This window comes from Lagopus muta, chromosome 4 (assembly GCF_023343835.1).
Source record: "Lagopus muta isolate bLagMut1 chromosome 4, bLagMut1 primary, whole genome shotgun sequence".
NCBI classification, from domain to species: Eukaryota; Metazoa; Chordata; class Aves; order Galliformes; family Phasianidae; genus Lagopus; species Lagopus muta.
This window is the reverse complement of record NC_064436.1, coordinates 11,017,877-11,039,078: the sequence shown is the minus strand read 5'-3', so window position 1 is coordinate 11,039,078 and position 21,202 is coordinate 11,017,877. Positions and strand designations below refer to the sequence as shown.

Sequence of the window (21,202 nt, the reverse complement as noted above, 5' to 3'; positions counted from 1 at the left end):
CCTATGCTGAAACTGTTATTATGGCAGTAATAGGCATTGATGCTGTTTATGCTATCACCCAAATGTGTGACTTGATTAGCGTGCTTGCAACCTGACAATACCGCAGTTTTGTTTATGGCAACTAATGGCTGGGAGAAGGCACAGAAGGGAGGGACACTACATTACATTAAGGTTGCAACTAAATCTGAGCATGCTGCTGTGTTCCTCATTCACAGGGGACAGAAGATCAGTTGCTTTCCTCTCTCAGCTTATCTTTCCGAGCGTCTTTTTGGATTTTGCTTGAAAACCCAAAGAGGAGGCATTGAGAACAGTCAAAGTGGCATATATGGTCACTGCATTTCATCTTAAAAGAGTGAAATCTGCATGCTTGCGCTGTGAAGCAGTAAATACACACAGGCTGAGCATGTTGATGGACCTGGAGTAAAAAATGACACAAGGGAACCAGGGCAGGCTTCATTTATTTTCGATTTCTAAAATGCACTCTAAATATTTCCTTCAGTTTCTATGCTGTCACTTCATGTGGCCTCAAACTGAGCCAAAGGTAGCATTTTCCCCTTTGCGGGCATTTAAAAACCTTACCAATATTTCTAAACAGCCAGAAATATAATTACAATATACATTTCAGTCCAGCCACAAGCTGCAGTAGGTTTTGTTTGTCTAAATCCAACATCCTCAGTAAAAGAACTGTTTTGCTTTATACCTGCATATCAGAGACCTCATACAACTGTGTTGTCTGGTTCTTGAGGGTTTGTTTTTCTCTTGGCTTTAGAGGTTTTACTTGATCAGTAAATAGAGGGACTCAGGAATGTGGTTTTTGTTTTATTGATATATACACAGAGATTTGATTGCCTGTATGGTACCACAGAACATGATAAATACTTTTCCTACACGTGCTACTTGATCTCATAGCTCAGAAGACAGCAAAAACAAAATGTCAGGAGAGAAAAAAGCCAGATGCTGTGTCTCTGATCAGCAGCTATAGATTTAAGTCTAAAGAAATATTTTGACAGCTTTCCAGACATTTTAACCTTTGTATCGTTATACTTCTTGTATTTCCTTTGTTAACAGTGCTGCAACAGTAGATGGATTAATCCAACTACCATTTCCAAACAGCAGACCTGTTTGCTAGTCTTAGAAATCCTAAAGGAAAGTGACTAAATGCCTCAGCACTTATCCAAGTAAATTACATGGCAAAAAACCATAAACTTGGCATCTAAACCAGTGCTATCCTGGTTTAGACACTCTTTTATATTACGGTATCTTTCAGTATGCCTGTTTCCAACCTTATTTACAGAAATTGTACACAGATTTAAAGCATCCTGTTCCATTTTGTACTAGGTGTAACAGCACAGTAACTGTCAGCCTACAGTCAGATGGAGGAATTCCTTGATAACACTACCATAATTGCTTTCATTTTTCATCTCCTTTGTTTACAGCAGTATTTTTCAAAAGGAAAATACAACGCACCAGAGCGTACTAGCAAGAAATGGAAGCTGGTATTGCTAGTAGCTGTTGAGGTATTAAACATCAGTGCTAAATGAAGGAGTGGAACACCTCAAAGATCATCAGATCTCACTGTGCTTCTTTGTTTTTGCTCTCATTTTGGCTGCATTATCTCTGCAATAGTATCACTTTCTTAAATTTTGATTTGATTGCCTTTAGTGCCAATCATACAAAATACCAACCTATGAGAACAATAAACATCTGAAGAGTGAATGGCAGAAAGCCTTGAAATACTTACGCCTTCCTGCATAAAACCTGATATCAGGTCTCCTTGCTTTCTAAATCTGATATGAAAATGAGTACAACAAGAAAAGTATTTCTACAGGTTTAATCAAGAGAAGTGGTATTCAGCAGTGTGTTCTGAAATAAAGCACCTGTGAGAGCATATGATTGACATAAGCCCTTGGAGCACCTGGTGGGAAGGCAGGGTCAACCCAGTGGTGCTCAGGTGCATGCAATGTTCCTGAGCGAGCAGAAGGGGTGCTTCCTGGCTCTTCCCCTTCCCAGACCTCATTTAAGGGTTGGCAGCAGAGGTGAGAATTTCTTGCTGGTGTTGTTTGTGTACCTGAAGCTTTCTGAAGGTAGGTCATTTTTTTGTTTGTTTGTTTTGATTTTACATTTGTAGCTGTTGCACTTGGGTTTATTTCACTTACTGCATTCTGGGATTTTGCTACTTTGCTGTTGTTGTTGTTTTTTCTATTTCATTGCAATATGAGAACTTGAAGTGTTATTCAGGGAAGATGTAGGTATGTTCCTGATTCCTTTGGTAAAGATCACTGATTAAGCACTTAATGGAAAGCAGTATTCTTTTCATCTTTTTTATTTTTACCTTTATTTACCCGGAAAGTGTTTTGAGGATTTGGAGGATTACTGCCTTTCTGTAGAACAGCTCATGTGAGGTTGAGTGCAAATGTGCTCTTCTCTTCTTCTTCTCTAGTTCTATAGCAAAATAAAGCCTTATAGTAGTGGCTACTCCCAGGAGCTCTGAGGAGCTGCCCAGCCTTCGCCTTGGTTTTGCTTTCCACCCCTGTACTTTCTTTGCTCATCTGTCATGCCTTCCCTAGCAGTCACTGTAGACGTAAAGTACTTGGCTTATGTTTCTGAGGTTTTGCTTGCTAACAGTAAGTATGCAGGTGGTAAATCCTACCTGGGTCTGGTGGGTAGGAAGCTCCATATGCATTTCATACAGAGGGGGTGAGTTATTTTTTGTTCTTAGACAAATGCTGTAGTTTTACAACAGCTCAGCTGACTCAAACAAAACTTCTATGGATTTGTTACAGGGGAGCAAGAACAGAATGTGACCCAGCACACGAAATAGAGATAACTCTTAATTTTGTATGGCAGTTTACTGGGTATTTCTTCTCTTGCTTTCTCTACAATTAAATTATTTTCTTTACTAAAGTAGTGACAATTGCTTAGATGAATTATTCTGAAGTAGTATTTATTCTGAAGACTGTTATATTCGTGAAGAATTTACCTGTAAGCACTCAACTGAGAAACCCAATACACTCAGGAGTTACTTTTACACACCTACCAAAATTTTCTTTTTAAAATTAAACTGTTTTTTTTCCTTTCTATCTATATGTGCTTTTCTTCTACAATCACTGGCTGTATGTGGTTCTGATCTAAGATATGGAGGTTGCATGGCAGTAGCAAAACAGTGGGACAATTACAAACAAATATATGAAGTATAGAGTTAAATATTCCAAGTGTAGAGTTGTAAAAGTAATCCTGGAGCTTCATGAGAGTAACCCCTATTAAATTCAGTGGAATATAGCATCTATCCTTATGACCAAGAAATAACTGAGAAAGGTGCAGAGTATAGCTCTGAAACAAATCTACTGGTAGATGAATGGATAGAGGTCAGTTCTTGATAAGAATGGGCTTGACTTCTCATATGACCTGATATATGACAAAAATTATTTAAGGTATGTTTCTCTTGGAATGAATAATACTTCAGTCTAGTGTAGGGTCTGCTGCTGAAAATTTCAGTTTGTGCTAAACACCCCAATTAATTTAAGGTTAGTCTGTCCTAGATGCAGAGTAAACCAGATGGTGGTCTGAGAAATATAGAAGAGAATATGGTTCCTTCCTAAGGTTTATGACCTTTTCCAGGCCAACAATTTCAATGATTCCAGTTTCTTCTAAGCTAGTCCTATGACACATAAAAAAAAAAAAATCTTCCTCATTGCTTCCCCCACAGTCAGTCATCTTGGTTGTAGTAAAGAAAAATTATATTTCATGGCTAGAATGGCACATTGGTGTTGAGAAGCCAATTATAGTGTGGGCCCTCTCTAACTTATGAGGTCAGTGAAGGGGATTACAGGTGTATAACAAGTGAGCTGGATCTGTGCAAAATGATGCTCCCAAAATTGTGGCAGGTCAGTGAATAATCTGGAACTAAAATCTGTTGCCCTCACCACCAATCGCCATGTACTAGTTATTTTCATTTGTTTCATTTACTTTACAAGGCAAGGCAGAAGAAATAGCCCTTGGCAGAATGTGCAGCCCCTTTAAGCAGTGAACATTATTAGTTCTTAGTCTATTTCTGTTACATATAAGTTTCTACAGGACAGGCAGGGTCAAAATCCAAAATATATCAAAGATCAGGAAATGAGAAGTAAGGGACATAATCAGGTAGGGTATATATTGAGCTCTCCAAAATATTCTTTGTACTACTGCTTTCAATTGCAGTATTGGGAATAGAATATACCATTAAGCAGTGATGATTTTTAGATTAATCATTTACCCTAAGCCAGGCTGCGGTATCGTCTGTAGACAAGAGACTGCTATTTTTGAATGGCGTCAAATTGTGAATTTAAGCACAGTGGGTAAGAAAATGCTGCAGAGGGTTTTGCAAGTGATTGCTCATCTTTGTAGTAAAATATATCCTTTTTGAAGTCCTGCTGTGACCAGCATAAAAAGATTGGGGTGAGTGTCTGCATGTGGTCTGCCAATGTGTAGGAAACAGAAGTAAAATCATTGTTCAATGTAGGCTTGGGTGCATTACAGGTACCTGAATACGCCAACACAAAGCAGTGCTACAAAGTTATCCTCTATGTTAAACTTCTCTGAAATAGAGGTGGCTAAGACTATACAGTGTTAGCTGATTAGAGCAGGGATCAGCAAGTTTTCAAACAGTGGATTTTAGAACTGTGTTTTTCCTCCTTAAATTAGAGGAAAAGAGCAACAGGAAGATCTCATCAAACTCCCCCTGAAAGCCACAAGTTTTCCCCTCTTGGGGAGGATTGCTACCAATTAGTTGACTGCTGGCATCTTATCTCCATGATAGACAAGAGCTCCTTGCTTCTAGTGTAGAGCCATACACCAGCCCCACTTTCAGATGCCTCCTTTGTGCTGCTGCACTTCCTAAGTAGCACATACATATGCTATTCAGAGCTGCTTGTTTGATGTCTTGAGCAGTGACTATTTTTTTCAGACTTAGATTTTGCCAGAAAGCATTTGATGTGGTTAATCTACTGTTACTAGCAAGAACATTACTCTTGATGCATGGATGGAGGATGGTGAAAGACAGATGTGTTCTGGAAGCCTTTAGTTAGTTTATCTCAGTTAGGTCCCTGATGGTTAGCCTTTTCAGGAAGAAGAGAGGGTTGAAACATCATGGCACAGGGCACCAGGTTCCAGCACTCTAATGTTTTGTTAGTGTGCATGTCAGATACCCACTGAAAAGCTGTGAGATTTCCCATACTAACTTTATTTCTTATGTTCCCACGCTGTTCTGTGCTGCATATATTCGACCACTGGAGGTCTAAGTTAAAGTAAAATAATGCTGCTGAATGCCATGACAGACTTGCACAAATCATGCCTTCGGTTATCAGCTCCTCCTGTCATACGGGTCTGAAGCCACTCCCAGTGCCAAGGGGATGGCCAGCAAATGGAACAAAATGCAATTTCTAAAAATGATTATTTTGTTGGTGTTCACACAAAACATCATTTGTTTTCAAGCTATAGGTACCTACTTTTCTAAGGAACAGAGTATATGTTAAAATTGTAGTTTAAATGATTTCCTTTAGTTTTCAAGTGTTTAGTTTAGACAAGTCTGGTACCTTGTTGGGCTTTTCTTGCTGTGAATTTGCAGGGCATACGTTAGAGGATTCTATGTATGCAGCTGCAGAAGAAAAAGCATATTATATGAGAGATTTCACATAATCATTTTATCAAGCTACCAGTAATAAGGTATCATAGCTTGCTGCTTCATGCTGGCAGGCATTTATGCATTTTCAGTTTTTTAGATGCTGCAAATGGAGCCAAAAGCTATTTCAAAGGAGGATGTGAACTGCTGTGTGAACTACACCACCACAGAGCTCTAAAGACTTCATTTTCCATTGCATCAAGCCTTTTAATTTTCACCCTGCTCAGTAAATAAAGTACTACCGTGATTTGAGAGAAAGTTATCTTCAACATAAAGGGATGTAAATTAATTACACCAAGGGAGGGCAATGTGAATGTGAACTCGGCTGTTTCCTGCCAATTTTTCCCTTTGGAAAATGAGAAAACTGGGAGCAGCTGGCCATTAGCAGGGAGACTTCTTAGGCATTGCGGTTTGAGGAGAAATGGTTCTTGCTTCTGAATGGTGAGGTAAGAAAAAGTAGAGGATTAAATCCAGAAGGAAATAAGATTTGTTGGAGCTTTTGGAAGGGCCTAAAAGAAGGTGATGTTTTGTTGGTAAAGAGGGAATTGTTGCAGCTTTCTCTTAAGAGAGGGAAGCGGATAGTCTGTATTTTAATTTCACGGGGTGTTTGTGGGGGATATATGTGCCATAGAGCTGCATTTCTGACTGCAGGGCTTTTGTTGTTTGAGAAATTTATTCTCAATATAGTATCATATCTCAATCTATCAATCTCATATATTCTTTCAATCAGGCCTGATCCTTGAAATTCCCCACTTTAAAGGGAATTTGGGAATGCCTCAATAGCAAAATCCTGTTAGGAAATAGGGAAGGTTGTATTGCCTGCCTTTCAGCTTGTCCAATGACTTGATTGCTTCAGACAATAAGCTAACTGCTGGCTTGACCTTCCACCTTCTGTCCCAAAAATGTGTTGCCAAAAGAAATTCAAGTGTTTTTTGCCTTTTGAGATGAAACAGAGCAGTGTAATTTATTTATTTGGCGGAGGTTAAGCATCCAACATCTAGTGATAAGGCTTTTGGCCTGAAAGATGGCAAGTAGCAGCGGTCCTATTAAAAACTGTGGTTTCTGTCTTGTGCGAAGGCTAGTAGAAAGGCTTAAAGCCTGCTGAGTTTGTACTAATAGAAATAAAACAGTAAGTCAATAGCTACCTTGTGTGCTGTGTAGTTGCTTATGTGGGTGCAGCATCAGCTAAAAATGACATGTTTTTTTTTAAGGCTGCAGCCCCCACAGTCCTTAATACTGAATGTGAGTATGTCTGTCTTGGAGGATATGGTTGTGTTTAGGCCTGGGCATTGCTGTCAAATGAGGGAGATGACTTGACGCAGTGGCTCTGCAAGCTTTGAAGTAACTCATGTGATGTAATGTTAAAATAAAACCACCCCATTATCACGTTTTGAGCAGTTGAGGAAGTTTGTGTTGAACTTATTAACTCATCCAAAAGCGATGTTTCAAGCGTTATGTTAGTGATACAATCGTTTTTGCTGTCCTGTGGAAATCTGGTTGTTACTGTTCTCGTTTTTTTTTTTTTTTTTTTTTTTAATAAAATGCATGAGAAAAACCCAAAAGAACAACAGAAAGCAACAAAACAAACTGCATGACATTAAGAGCTTCAGAGAAAATGCCATTGGAAAAAAGCAGCAAGAGTTCTCTTACTGGAATATTTCAGACTGACTTTTTCCCAACTTTGGGGGAGGAAAAGTGAAATTACTGTCCAGATGGATGCTGATGATACATATCTTATACCTTGTGCATAGAACAACATCTGAGTTATGTAACTGTGTTACAATCATTCCCTACTGGTACCACAAACAAGAAATACTGCAGGAGAGTACAGGAAGCAAATCTATCTATCTTTCAGCAGGAGGTGCAGTCTGTGCAGCACTGAACTTGGTTTTGGTGGGGAGTTTTTTATTGTCTGCATTACTGTTCATAGGTTATTTGGTGTGCAGTATGATGCTGACTCTTTGATCTCTGCCTATGCTTCTGGATTGTTTTTATCACTGCGTTTCAATGAAGTCTGCAGTTCTGGATAACTGAGGAAGTGTTCTACACTTCTCTTCAGTGTTTTCTAGTAAGATATGCCTCAGTTTCACCTCTGCTTTATTAGCTGCTCCTGTTGTGGGCGTTAAGTGTTGGCGGTGCCCTTGTAGGCCCCTCTGCCCTGTAGTCCTGGCACAGTGGATTGCACTCGCAGAACAAGCTGTAAAGTTAAAATATTGCTTCATGCAGTACTTCATATTTTCTGGTTCCCTCACAGTACCTGGTTCAGTCCTCTTGCTTCTTTTGCAGTTTTTTTTTTATAGCTATGTTGCAATGCGTATATTGGGTATAAATCACCATTAAATCAGCAGGGTAACTTCTTGCATACATTCATCATCAGTGTATGTAACAAGGTGTGAGGCACTGACAGCCAAACTCTAGTTCACGGTCACTGATTCTCTGTTTGTGAAGAGCCTGACAGAGTTCACAGACTTCAATTCTGTGCAGTAATCTACAGTGACACTTAGGCAGGAAGCTGTACCAGCCAAGTTCTGTCTCGCTTCGGATGTGTTTTTGGTTATTTTCATTTGGTGTTTTCGGTTCTGGTTCAGTGCCAGGAGCATCCTTTGGTTTCAGGCAGGGTTGTTGGCTATGCTTTATGAGAAGGATGTTGGGCTTTATGGAAGCTCCGTTACCAGCCACTAATAACGTGACAGTTTATGCTCTTGTTAAGGTTTGTTTCTTGAATTAATACTTTGTGGTCAAAGAAGTTTTTTTTCTTTTTTTGCTGTATTGTGGCTGTTACAGAGAAGCAATGCTATTATCCTACACAGGCACTCATTCTGGCTGTAAACAGTTAGGCATAACGCTGATCAAATAGAACACAGAAAGCTTCTTGGAAGCAAACATGCTTCCATCTAAATGTGCTCTGAGCGAAGGCCTATAACACTGAAGTTTTCTGTTTTCTCTTGCTTAGATTTTTGCCTTTCCTTAAAACTGGAGTAAATGTCCATGAACCCTGTGTGCTGGGAGACTCAGATTGCATGCTGCAGCTTCTCTGCCAGAGAGACTGTTCGAGCTGCTGGCAGACCTTTAAATCCTACTTCTTTTTTTCATCCTGGAGATAGTGATTTATTGTTCTCTTTGATCCTGGGCCTTGGCCTGGAAATAGCAAGCCTTGCTAGCTGGATTGGAGCAGAGCAGGGATATTCCACTGTAGCTCCATATGTTGTTCCCCTGAGAAGCCCTCAGTCTGTCACAGTTAAATTTCTTGTTTCCTCCCTCACCTCCTCATTCTCATCTCTCTTACTGAGCGAGAGACCCTCAGTTTGATTCTACACTCAAAGAGAATAATATCAGACCAGGAAGCTTAGCTATACTTAATGTGTGTAACATGTAATACAAGAGGTCGTGTGTAGGAGTAGGTGTGTTAGCTGGTAGGCTTGCAGAAAAGGAGAGACATTGGAGGAATCATTTTTGATTTGCAAAATATTTTTGGGGAATATCACTAAACAAGTAACAGGGAATCTGCCTCAGTAAGTGTTTGCTTTTGATTATTCTGCTACTCCAGTTGTCTATTAAAGGCTGGGCTTCAGGTGCTGCTTTCCGTATGCCGGAATGTGTTGAATTGCACAGCCAAGTGGCTTCATCAGGGTAGTGTCTCATGCTCTGATGGTGCGATTTTTTGCTCTGCTTTTTTGAGAACGCTTTTATGGCTCATCTGATGTTTTCTGCTGCATTTATTATGAAGCACAGGTATATGTAGGTTAATTTTCAAGCCTGGGTGGATGTAGTTAGGTGTCTGAAACCTGTATCTAGGCCCTTTAAAAAAACCCTGATTTTTCAGAGATGGCGAGTACTGAAACTTATTTGAAATTGTTTTGGGCTCAGTACTTCTGAACATTAGATGATATTTTTATGTGTAATTCTGAGCTCTGAAATCTTTGACCGCGTGATGGAAGAGCTGTAACCTATACAATAATTTCAAAACGTTTTGGAGGAGGAGTAAAACTCTTATGCTTCTCAGTGGGGCAAAGAAGATAAGCGAGTCTTCTGAACAGGCATCTTTTAGTGATAGCTTGTCTTAACGTAGAAGTCTAATCTAAAAATCTGACTGCTTCCTTCCTGTGCTCTGCAGTATGACCTGCTGTATAACCAAGCCTTGTCCGAGAATTAAGTGTATGGTCAAGATCATTGTTTTGATAACAGCTCCTTGTGTGCCGCAAGCTATGAAGGTTTCATTACTGAAATAACTAAGCAGGTGCTTCTGTAGCACATTTAAGCGCATTTCGTTTGGAGAGAAACTGCAGAATAAACCTCAACTGTATTCGGCCCTTCAGGGAGCACAGAGAAAGAGACAGACTGTAGAACTCCATCTGGCTAAGTTCTCCTTGTTTCCTGCCTACCATGTCCCTTGTCATTGGTGGCACTCTGATATCAGCTCATACACTAGCAGGATCTTTTATGCTGTGTATACTGTGGAGCATTAAAAATTGAACAAGCAAGCAGATGACGAAGGAATTACTGTTGTCAGAAGTGAAAGGAAGTTCACGAGATAATCAGACACATGTCCAAATTTAAAGGGGAGTTTCATTTCATTACAATGGCTTGTTCAAAGTGAGCACGATTCTGCAAATGCTTATGGTTGAACAGCTTTACCTAAATGTGTGGTCCCATCAAGCTAGGTCTTTGTCCTCTCCTTTTAATGCTTAAATATTTAGTCCTGACCAACTCTTGTGTGTCTTCTCAGGCTTTTCATTTCTATTTAAGTTAAAACACAAGTATTTGTTAGCTCCCACCTTCTGCTTCCAACTTTGTGTAACTCGGTCTTGATTGAAATCTTTTGGAACTAGTTTATTGTGTTGTCCAGGTAACTGTAGGTGACTACAGTAGGCAATAGTGTATATTTTGATGTAGAGACATCAAACTGAACATTGTATGAAGTGTTACCAGGCTGAAATAATCTAGTGTACGTTGGCTTCATTTGTTTTTGTGTATGGTGGCATAAGAATTGCGTGTATAGCTTCACTCCCAAATTAATTCACAGCATGGCCTGGGTTGGAAGGGACCTCAAGGATCGTGGATCTCCAACCCCCAAATCGGGTCCAGCTGTGGTGTGGAAGAACTCCGGTTAGCACTAACTCCAGACAAAAGCACAAGAATTCATTTAGAGGAGAAGCAAGGTATTTATTAGCCCAGCCCATAGGCTTTGCTGCGCTCCGGGGGTACCTCGAGGCTGCTCTGAAGGGACTGCTAAGCCCGCTGACGCACAGCTGAGCAGCGATCCTCCCGCCTCGAGAGCAGCGCGGAGCGCGAGGTGAAGCCTTCGAGGCGCCACTTTGCCGTGAGGGGCTTCTTCCTTCCCTGCCCGCCAAACTTCTGCGGCTCTGAGCATGAGCGCAGCAACTCGCCCCGCTTCCCGCTCCGGGCGCGGGAAGTGACAAACGCCTCCCCGTCGCGCCCGGGCCGCCCGGCCGATGGAGGCGGAGTCGCTCCGCCCGGCTCAGCCCAGCCGCCCGCCGAGGGACCGCCGCCTGCCGGGCCGCCCCCCGGGGCAGGCGCGCGGCAGAGGCGGCCGCGGAGGCCGGGCTCCCTCTGGGCGGCGGGAGGTGAATGGCAAGCGGCGGCTTCTCCCTCCTACACCCCAGTGACGGTCTCGCCTCCTTCAGCAGCGGCGGCAGCAGCGGGTCACCTCCGCGCGGCCGTGCCGCCCGCCTGCCGCAGGGCTCGGAGCCACACGGGCTGCGGTGACATTGGGAGGAGACTCGGCCGAGGGCGGCGTCGGAGGCAGGAACGCCGGTGTTCGCAACGAGCGGGAGCCGCGACTCGCCTTGGCGGCGGGGCGGGCGAGCGAGCCCGGCTCCGGGTGTCGAGGCGCGCAGCCCTTCGTTTCCTCTCGCTGCCGCCGAGCTGAAGGCTGCGGACTATAAATAGCAGCTCGCCGAGCGGCACACGCACGCACCGGGGAGCAGTGCCACGCAGGTCGCGCCGCCGCTGGGCAGGTAAGAGCCGTCGGGGCACGGCGGGCGGGCGGGGCGATTTGGTTCCTGGTTTCCCCGCTGGGAGCGTCAGGAGATATTAAAAGCCGGGAGCGGTGCCGCCGAAGTCCCTCCCTTTTATTCCCTTATCAAGTTTCTTAAGGCTGCAGCCCGCCAGGCGTGCGCGGCCCTGAGTCGGGGCTGAGAGCGCCCTCGGCGCTGCCCCCGGCGCCCGGCGGGGCGAAACGCGGTGGAAGCTGCAGGAAGGTGTCGGGAGGAAAGAAGTTGAGCGGAGTTGCGGCTTGCGACGCTGCCGGCCAGGAAAGGCGGCGGGGACGGGCCTGCGGGGTGAGAAGGGATGGTGTTTAATGTGGGAGGCAGCGCAGCTCTTGTTCTTTTTCGCCGAAATGACATACAGTTTTGGAAGCAGGAATGGCAGAGCTAGTGCTTTGCTCTTTGCTTGCTCCTCAAGGCTAACCCGGTGCGCTGTTTGCATTGCAAATATTTGCAAGAGGTCTTCGTGGGGCTGTTTTTTAAATCCATCTCTTGTGCAATTAATTCTTCTGATGCTTCTGTTTGTCTGTTTTATGCTTCTATTTTATTTTGTAGAATAAATTGATTTGTTTACTTGACCCTTAAGGATGCGTTAAAATATCTATCCCAAAACCAAGGCATATGTATGCTTTTTAAATCTGGCTTTGAATCTCAAAATGAGGCTGCTCTTTGGTCTTGGCTGGGCTACAGGCCCCCCTCGATCTGTACTTTAGTGTCTAATGTAGCAAAAATGATGGGGGAAAATGTCTGTGTCTCTCAGACTGCATGAAGGCAGGAGTTCACGTAGAGATTTGGTTATTGACAAAACCCTATTTCCTATTACGTGTTTTACAGGTGAGATAATCTCTGACAAGGCAGTGTTTCAAACGTTTTACTTTAAATGCTTTGCTTATTTAAGTTGAGGTAGATTTAAGACCCAGTGTGTATCTCAGGCTTCAGTTTAGTGTGTTTTCAGTGAGATTTGAGCATGCGAGTCCTTGTTACTGTCCATGTACTGTTTACGTGAAGATAAATATGAGGAAGAAATTAGTCCTTTGAGATTTTTGAAGCCCTGATGACATGGATGGGAGCTAGGGCGGTGTTACTACTTCAGGGTCCTTGTTTCCATTTGTCTATTTTCTTTTCCCTCCCTTTTTTGGCAGTCTCTAGTGCTGAAGATCACCTACCTTGAAAAATAAAGCTTTTCTTTCACTTGCAAGTCCTCAAGTTCTATTTTTCCATGGGTTTCTCTAACCTTATAAGTGCTGATCTCTCTTTTGGCCTAACTTCTCTGGAGAGCTGTATCTGTGAAGTATAATAGAATGATCTGGGTTGAAAAGGACCACAATGATCATCTGGTTTCAACCCTCCTGCTATGTGCAGGGCTGCTGACCACCGGACCAGGTTGCCCAGAGCCACGTCCAGCCTAGCCTTGAATGCCTTTGGGGATGGGGTACCTACACAAGTTTCCCTTAGTTTTCACATCAAAGAATAGTAGTTATAGCTATCAGTATGGCTGTAGGTAGTGTACTTATTAATTTGTCTCAAGAGGTAGCAAATTGTATTCCATTGCTCGTCAGATTTGCCAGGTTTACAGTAAGTTCTTTCTGGACTATGCTTATGCATTTCAGCTGTGGGTTTTAAAATGTTAATGGTCAGTACCTGTAGAGTTTCTACTTTAAGTAGCAACTGTTTCCTTCTTCTAAAGTGTTTTAGATTTAAGTTCAGAATTCATTCTGAATCCGGAAGAGACTGAGCAAGGCTGTTCTTTCATTTACTGTAGTTTCTAAGGCTGTAGCTGCAGAGGAGGTTAATATTGATTTCCATAGATTAGGATGCTAATAGGCTTTGTGCCTCACCTGATGATCTAAGCTGCTTCTTCCTGTTCCTCAGTGACTTTGCCCTGCATTTTCCTTTAGGTTGTTTTTAGTGTTGAGGAAGGCTCTGTCTAATGAAAATTCAGAAGATGTAAGCTCAAGATGCTTACTCAACATAGTACTGTGTCAAACGTGGTAAATGGGATGCTGTTTGTCAAGTTCATTTCCTTGGCAGATTGAATTAGTCCTCAGTTGCCTTGTGCCGTAGCATTACAAGTGAAATCCGTCTGTATTCTTGTGGTGAATATTTTTCTTCTTGTTGTGTAGTTAGTTGGTATGCAATTTTACCCTATGCTGTTACCTCAGTGAACACGCAGCCTGATTATGGTAGTGAAGTCAGTCTGTGCTTTGGCTGGGAGCACTGATTTAACAGCATTTTTCTCCTCAACTTTACACATATACATAACTTAAGCACTTGCATTTTTATCAATTTGCTTAATTCTGTTAGCTGTACAGCTGCCAATAGGAGTTTGCTTGTTGCTAAAATGCTCGTTTGGCAAACAGAGTGCAATCTCTTAATAAGAGATACTAAGAAGTCTTAATTTCTTTTTTTTGTAATGGTAAGTGGTGGCTCGATGGAGGAAAATGAAGGAGAAACTCTTGCGGAAAATGAGCTTTTATTGTGTTTTGACTGTTTTTAATGTACCTTCAGGTTTTTGTATGCAGTTACAATGTAGTATACTGTATTCCAGCAATATTAATAGGATGCACTGTACTTCAGGCAAGTATTTCTGTTAAGTGACTCAGAAACATGACAGTGGGCATGAATGGCCAGGTACTAAATGTGACTTGGTATCTTGCTGTATTTACTGCAATGCAAGTGGAGCATTAAGCAGAGAGTGTCAACACTGTGGTTTTGTACAGTTTCTGTTACAGCAGTAACCTTGCTGCTTTGCCTGGGTTTTGTTTGCTTTGTATTTGTGTGGACAGCTAAAGAAAACAGGTAGAAACTAAGTTGTGTAGGATTAAGTTTTCTCTGGTGTGATGACATAATTGGAATAAATCTCTTTATTGGGTTATTCCAGTTTACATGCACAGAATTTGGCCCACAGAAGTGGGAACTGTACTGTTTGATGTTCGGAATAAGTCAGTCTGCTGTCTCAACGGTTTGCTGATGCCCTTCCTGATTGAGGGTTGTGATAAATTTTAGAATTAATAATCAGGAAGTTGGAGGGCATATGAGAAGCGAAATGCCTTCTTGGTTTACCCAAGTTTGTGGTTCCCTCTCTTTGAAATGCAACTACAGAGCTATGCTACATCTGGGACTTGCATCATGACTGACAGCAATTCAGAAGCAGTGTGGCTGCTGTAGAATGACCATGTGATGAAGCCTTTCTGTTAGCTGGAAGTGATAAAAATGGTATGTGTGGGGGGAAATTGTCCATGCAGCTATCTTGCTTGCAGTTCTGCACCACAGCTCTTCCTGCAACAGCTCTGTGATCAGCCTTGTGAGGCAGTGATCCAGTGATTAAACCTTGCAGTAAAGATGCTGGATGTACACAGTTAGGCAACATGTTTTTTTTTTTAAAGGGGCTTTGAAATAATCACCTGCTCTTGAGAAATACTCTTCAATTTCATCTACAGCTTCTATACAAGCACAGATGCTAAAGCAGCAGTAATTTAGTTTTCACTTGGTGAGTCTACATAAAATATTTTTCCAAGTGAAGCATATGTGATGGAAATATAAGCATACACTTTTTATCTGTTGTGTCTCAAGGATTTTTTTCCTCTTTTTTTTCATCTTGGTGTCAGATTCATTTTGAACTTTTAGTACTCAATCATACTGATTTAGCATGTTACTGTACTTTTTTTTTTTCCTTCAAATTATTTTGAGTTTCCAACAAATATATACTAATGGTAATGTCTACAATTTTGTCATTTTTAGTTACCTGTCTCTCTAACAGAGCACTGGAGATGTGGAGCATAGGAGTGTTGGCTTCACTAGGTGGCAGTGTGATATACTAAGAAACCTTCAGTCATTTGAATTAAGCCCGCAGCAGCTGCTGCTCTGATGGCTCAGATCATAGATAAGCTTAGTTTTGCTGCACGTGATCTTGTGAAATATCGACTCATTTACCTTTGTTTTATTTGCCGTTTGTCTTGGGTTTAATTTGTTGGAGTAAGAGGATAGGTTTGGGCTCCTACTTTAAGATAGCTTCCATATTGTTTAATGCAGGGTATAGTATAACTATAATTTGCTTGTGGTTTTCATTTATTGCTTAGGAAAGCCAGATGTTTATTTGCAAACCTTGTTTGTGGTGTATATTTTAAAACTGTAGGCTGCAAGCACCAACGAAGAAAACTCATCAGTAGATGAGACTTGATTTTAGCATTATGTATCTCTATTAGGACCATTTATCATTTACTTAGAAAGTTCTGACAAGTGTGTAGTTTTTTAACAGAGGAAATGAAATTGTACATAATTTCCAGGAAAAAGTGACTAATTGAAACATGTAGGTACTGCTACAGTTTGTCTTTTCCTTACAGAAAGTGTGTGTATGTGTTTGTGAGGAAATACTCATTAAACCAGTTGCTGTCACTTCAGTCATCTTCAAGTGGTAGATCTGCCTTCAAAAGCCCATATGCACCTCAGTATTACTTAAACATTTTAGGAGGGTTTCAGAGAGAATGAGAGTTGGGACTGGTGTTTGTGGGCGAAATAAATCCTTTGTTAGTAGGCCTCAGTACATCTACCAAGTTTGCTTTATTCTGATCAAGGTGGAAAAAAAAAAATAACGAAACTGATTTACACGAAACCTTTAAATCAGTTTCTGTAGCATCGAGATATGATAGCCTGGAGTTACGTTTCCCTAGCATAAAAGCAAGAGCAACTACAGGACCATGCCTGTAAAGGTTGTGAGCAGTTGATGAACTGTTCTGTTATCTATTTGCAAGTAAAATTGGAAAGCAGTTTGATGTAACACCATGAAAGCTTTACGTTTTTGTAAATTGGATTTGCTTTCTCTGACAAAAAAAAAAAAAAACCCAAAAAACAAACGACAACCAAAAGCCCAGTCACAATAGTGTCTTTGGAAAGCTGTCCACATGCTGAGATTATGTAATATACTCAGGCTGTCTAAATATATGTTACTTGCCACTAAAATTAATCAGTAGTAAGGCTAGCAGTAAATTAGGAAGACTGTAAGTATAAGTCATGAGTTGCTGAACGTGTTTGAAGAAAGATGATTTTACAAAATCCCAAATTGTTATTATGGCTCTTTTTAAGTAGGGTATAGAAGGGTTCTAGAAAACAGTAGGGGTGTTTAGTGATGAAGTAACCCTTCCTTTTCTGCTGCTACTATAATGCTTTTCTTAGGAGAAAACTGTAGGTACCATTGATTACTAAGAATGTTTTGAAGATGATGTGCGAGATGCATTGGTAGAAAATGCAGATGTCAAAAACCCTGTGTTTGGAGACTGTACTGCATACATATGTGTTTGAGTGGCGCTATACATAGTGCCCTCCCCTACTGCCTGCTACTTTTATGTAGTCTTGTAAAAATTCATCCTTAACTTCTGTCCTTAATTGATTGTGGGGAACGAAACTTAGCATCAAATCTTTTTGGCAGTTCAGACTCTTCGTTGCCTCTCTGTTGGGTTCAGCATTATCACATATTTTTCTTGTTTGGCTTGTTTTGATCAGCCTTCCTAATGGAATGGCCAACTGTGGTGACCTTGCACAAATAAAAGAAAAGCATGCTAAATGTCAATGTATTAAAAAAAAAAAAAAAAAAAGCTGTAGAGGTTTGTATTAATGTGAATAGGAATTTTTCCTGCAATTTGTAGCTGAAGATGGGTCTAATAATAAAGGGCAGCCTGACAGACCAGTTCCCTGACAAAAGCTTGCTGTGAGAAGTCACTGACTCCTAGGGCAAAAGCAAAAGACACTGAAGCAACATTAAATAGCTGTCTTTTATATAGGCTGAAAATAAATTTCAAATGCATCCCAGAAATAAACCATCTGATGCCATACTTTCCTCAACCTCCAACCACGGTCATGGGAAACTGAAATCCTTGTCCAGTTGGATGTGCAGACCAAAGAGGCTTCGTTGTGTGCGTTTGCTGCTTGTCTTCTTGATGGTTTTCTTTTTCAGTGTGGTGCTATGATTAATAGATTTTAGCTTGGGAGCTGTTTTTGTTCTGGGCTAGCACTTGGCTGTAGTTTGAGGTCCACCTGCTTATTCTCTATGATTTTAGCCTTAAAATTTCATGGCTAAGTGTTTGGAATGCCACTGGGTGCATCGTGTCCATTAGCGTGCTGTGTGATGAGGCTGCAGAAGTACCTCAAATTTTATCCTTCTTACTAATGTGGTGCTAGAAGCAAGGTTGGAATTTTTATTTTCACTATGTGTGCACTTAGGGGAAAAGTTACTCTGCCTCTGCTAATACAGATAATTCAGTTGCCTGCTGCAAATGCATCTCTGTGTTACCTGTGGTTGTGGGTGCAAATGGGAAGAATTACTGGTACTGATACCAGAACCAAGGGGTTGAGCCTCAGGGGGCCCTGAGAACAAGTCTCTTCTCTCTGAGGGCAATTAAGAAAAGGGGAGCTAACCCATGTTAAATTGTGCACGTGGGTCCCATACAGCTGAACCTAGGCTGTTCCTCAGATTTCAGTAATCTGATGTTTTGTTAAGGAATGTGCTACAATTGTTTTCATGTTTCTATGGGAGGATACATTTATAATTGTTATTTGGAATATTTAATTCAGTGCTAGCACTTGTTGAACAGCTTGCTAATGAAATGTCCCCAGGTCTGTCTATGAATATCTAGTAAGATTTATATCTACTCAATTACTATTTTTTAAAGGAAAAATTATGCTCATTCACGTAACTTAACAATCAATTTTGGTGTGTTACGATGGAATGTCACATTTGAGCATTTTGTCTGAAGGAATGCTCAATTTTGGTGTTTTTGTCTTCTTTGTCTAATAGAAAGAACTAAGTGCAGATGACGTGGAATTTTTCTGAGCTTCATGGCTATCTCTCTGTATTAAAAGTATTTCTGTTCTCATTAACTGTTTTAATTTGGGAAACAAAACAAACAAAAAACAAGCAACAAAGCCTCCCAAACATGCACAACTTGATTATTTTAAGTACTATTTCACGTAAGAGACTGATGAAGATCTAGCCCATGCCTATGAGAATTTGTGTTCCTGTCAGATACCTTTTAAATTCTGAAAAACATCAGCTTTGAGAGTCTATTTCTGTGTTCTGAAAGAGCACAGTTTCCCTCTACAATTTGAAGGTTAAGGTAGAAATATTTTACTGAAATCCAATTACGGAGTGCAGGAATACTGAAAATATAGCCCGAGATATATTTTTAAGCAATTTTAAAAGACACTACCAGCCATTTGGTTGTGACCCTATTTTTTCATTTCTGTGTGTCGAGCAGTGTTTCAGCTTTACGTCCAGATGATTTGTAGGTTCTGCTGTAGTAAATAATTCAAAAGAGCCTTGTTGTAGAGTCAGCAATGTCACACATCTCTCACCTCCCCTAAGCAGTGGGAGCAGGTTCTGACCCTGTTTGCACTGCTGTAAGCTTTTCTGAGGCTACTGGAAGCTCTTTGTAAGAATTTTTTTTCTGTTCTTTTCTCTTTTTTCTCCCCTTCCCTAAAGCAGTTTTCAGTTTTTTAGTTCAGTTTAAAATTGCTTGAAAAATATTCATTACACCACTCTCCTGTGTTGATTCTGGAAATGCTCAGAAGAAATTATATAATTAGAGTGATGTGGAAATGCAGGTACCTTGGAATCAAGTGTGGATGCCATCTTGAAAACCTTCTCTGGGTGGGGACTTGAGCTTAGGGGTCAGATGTGCATATGCCGTGAATAGGTAAGGTGGAGTGAACTTAGGTTAGAAGTAAGGAATGGGAAAACTGGTGTCTACAGAGCAGGGATTGTCTGGGGAACCATAAAAATATCAGGGCTGGAAGAAACTTTGCAATGAGCTGGGAAATGAAGAGATGCCCTGACTTTCCTTAGTGCTGCAGCTTCAGCAATGAAATTGACTCTTGTCCTGCTTATTGATTGTGTTTCTTGCTTCAAAGGTTCTTTTGTCTGTGGTTGTGTTTAGAGGACTTGTATTTTGGCAAAGTCCAAGTGGATTTGGGTCATGGAGAGCATTAGGATCTTCGGTGTGCTTAAGTTGGATTTGTGAGAGTCTAGTAAAAACTTTAGTTTGATTTGTCACTCTAGTGAGCCCTATTCTTTGTTTAGCATCCTTCATACAATGTGAAGCACAGATATCAGACTTGGCTTCTTATTTCCCGGTTTCCTTCTTGAACTAGCATGGATTGATATGTTGGGATCTGATACCTCCTTCCTGGACATGCAGTGGTAAGCTTTCTGATCAGAACTGTCCTTGAAACTGTCTTGTAGTGTTAGACCACATGGTTATCTGGAAGATGAAAAGAGTTGACTTAATTCCAACTTGTTCATAATCACAATTTTTTTCCAGTTTTGTATGAAGATGAAGAATAAGTTTTATACACAGAACTACTGTCAAGTAGTCCTCAAACTAATGTGAATTCTACTCCTGTGTACTATTAAGCTCCCAGTTGCTTTATTGCTTGATGATAGGAGTGTATATTTTTTTCTTGGAATTTAATTAGTAGTATTTAGTGTCTGCATTTGTTAGTTAAGAAAACTCAGACTTTGACATAGAGCGGTTAAATTGTTCTCTTGCTATGGTCAGTGACATGGGTTTTTACTGTTTCTTCACACGTGGCTGCCTTTCACCTTGATATAGTTCTGTCCGAATAAAATTGACCCTATTCTAGCCAAGTGAAGGATATTCATAGCTTTCAGACATTGTCTTTATCATCCTTAGATTGCTTGCAGACTTAGCGTAAGCCAAGACCTGGAGCTGAGGTGGGAGCTGTGTGCAACTTGCTCTGCTCTTCCCAGTAGGTTTTTATGCATCTGACAGTTGATGCAACCAAGAAAATCGAGATCTTGTAGTATCTGGAGGTAGCAAGTGGCTGTATGTGAGTGTAGGTCATGAACTGTAGTGGCTTAAATAATATAGTGTGAATTGTTTAATTTCTATCATGTATACCAAATAAACACTATCCTTTGACTGAAGTACAATCGTATGTGAGAAAGGGGACAGGAAGTCTAAGTTCATAATAGGGAAAGACACAAGTTTTGTTTGGACTGTCCCACATATGAAAGAAATGCCTTAAAATTTACCAGGAAAGGATGAGATAATGAAACCAACAGACACAGGGAACTGCATACCCATTCCATGGGTAAACAATTTGGGTTATTCTAGGTAGGGGACCAACTTAAGTTAAGGAGAAAAGATGTCTGAGTGTAGCTAACCCATTTATCAATAAATTAGGTTAAAAAAACCATTAGACCTTCCATACATGTTAACGCTTTGCCCGTAATTGCAGCTTAGTTCTGAGAGAGAACTTTCTAAACACTCTTTGACATTACTTTGAAAATGCATAAGTTGTGTTTTACTCAAAAGTCATTCTTGATCATAACTTGCTGATGCTCAGTTCCTTTTTTCCGTCTTAAATTATTTAATTGTCCTTTTTTCAATCAAGAGAAAGCTGAGATTGTAGCAAGGACTGCGTTTTCTCTTGATCGTTCTTGAGGAAGAGGAAGATGTGTTTTAGTGGAAGTTTTATACATGATGATGTTTCTACTGATGTTTACTGTATTTCACTGGTTAAG

At 40.9% G+C, this 21,202-nt stretch overlaps 1 protein-coding gene across 9 annotated transcripts in view; it reads left to right on the top strand.

Annotated features, from left to right (window-relative positions):
• The first annotated feature begins 1,976 nt into the window (after positions 1–1,976).
• INPP4B (inositol polyphosphate-4-phosphatase type II B) overlaps positions 1,977–21,202 on the top strand; it is a 271,956-nt gene continuing 252,730 nt past the window's right edge. For 7 of the 9 annotated variants that reach the window (XM_048941067.1, XM_048941064.1, XM_048941065.1 and 4 more), the window contains exon 1: positions 1,977–2,084. The gene's annotated coding sequence lies outside the window, so the exon portion shown is untranslated. Of the gene's footprint in view, positions 2,085–11,172; positions 11,635–11,781; positions 11,959–21,202 lie in introns of those variants that run through there. The other 2 variants (XM_048941061.1, XM_048941062.1) reach the window with 2 other exon arrangements.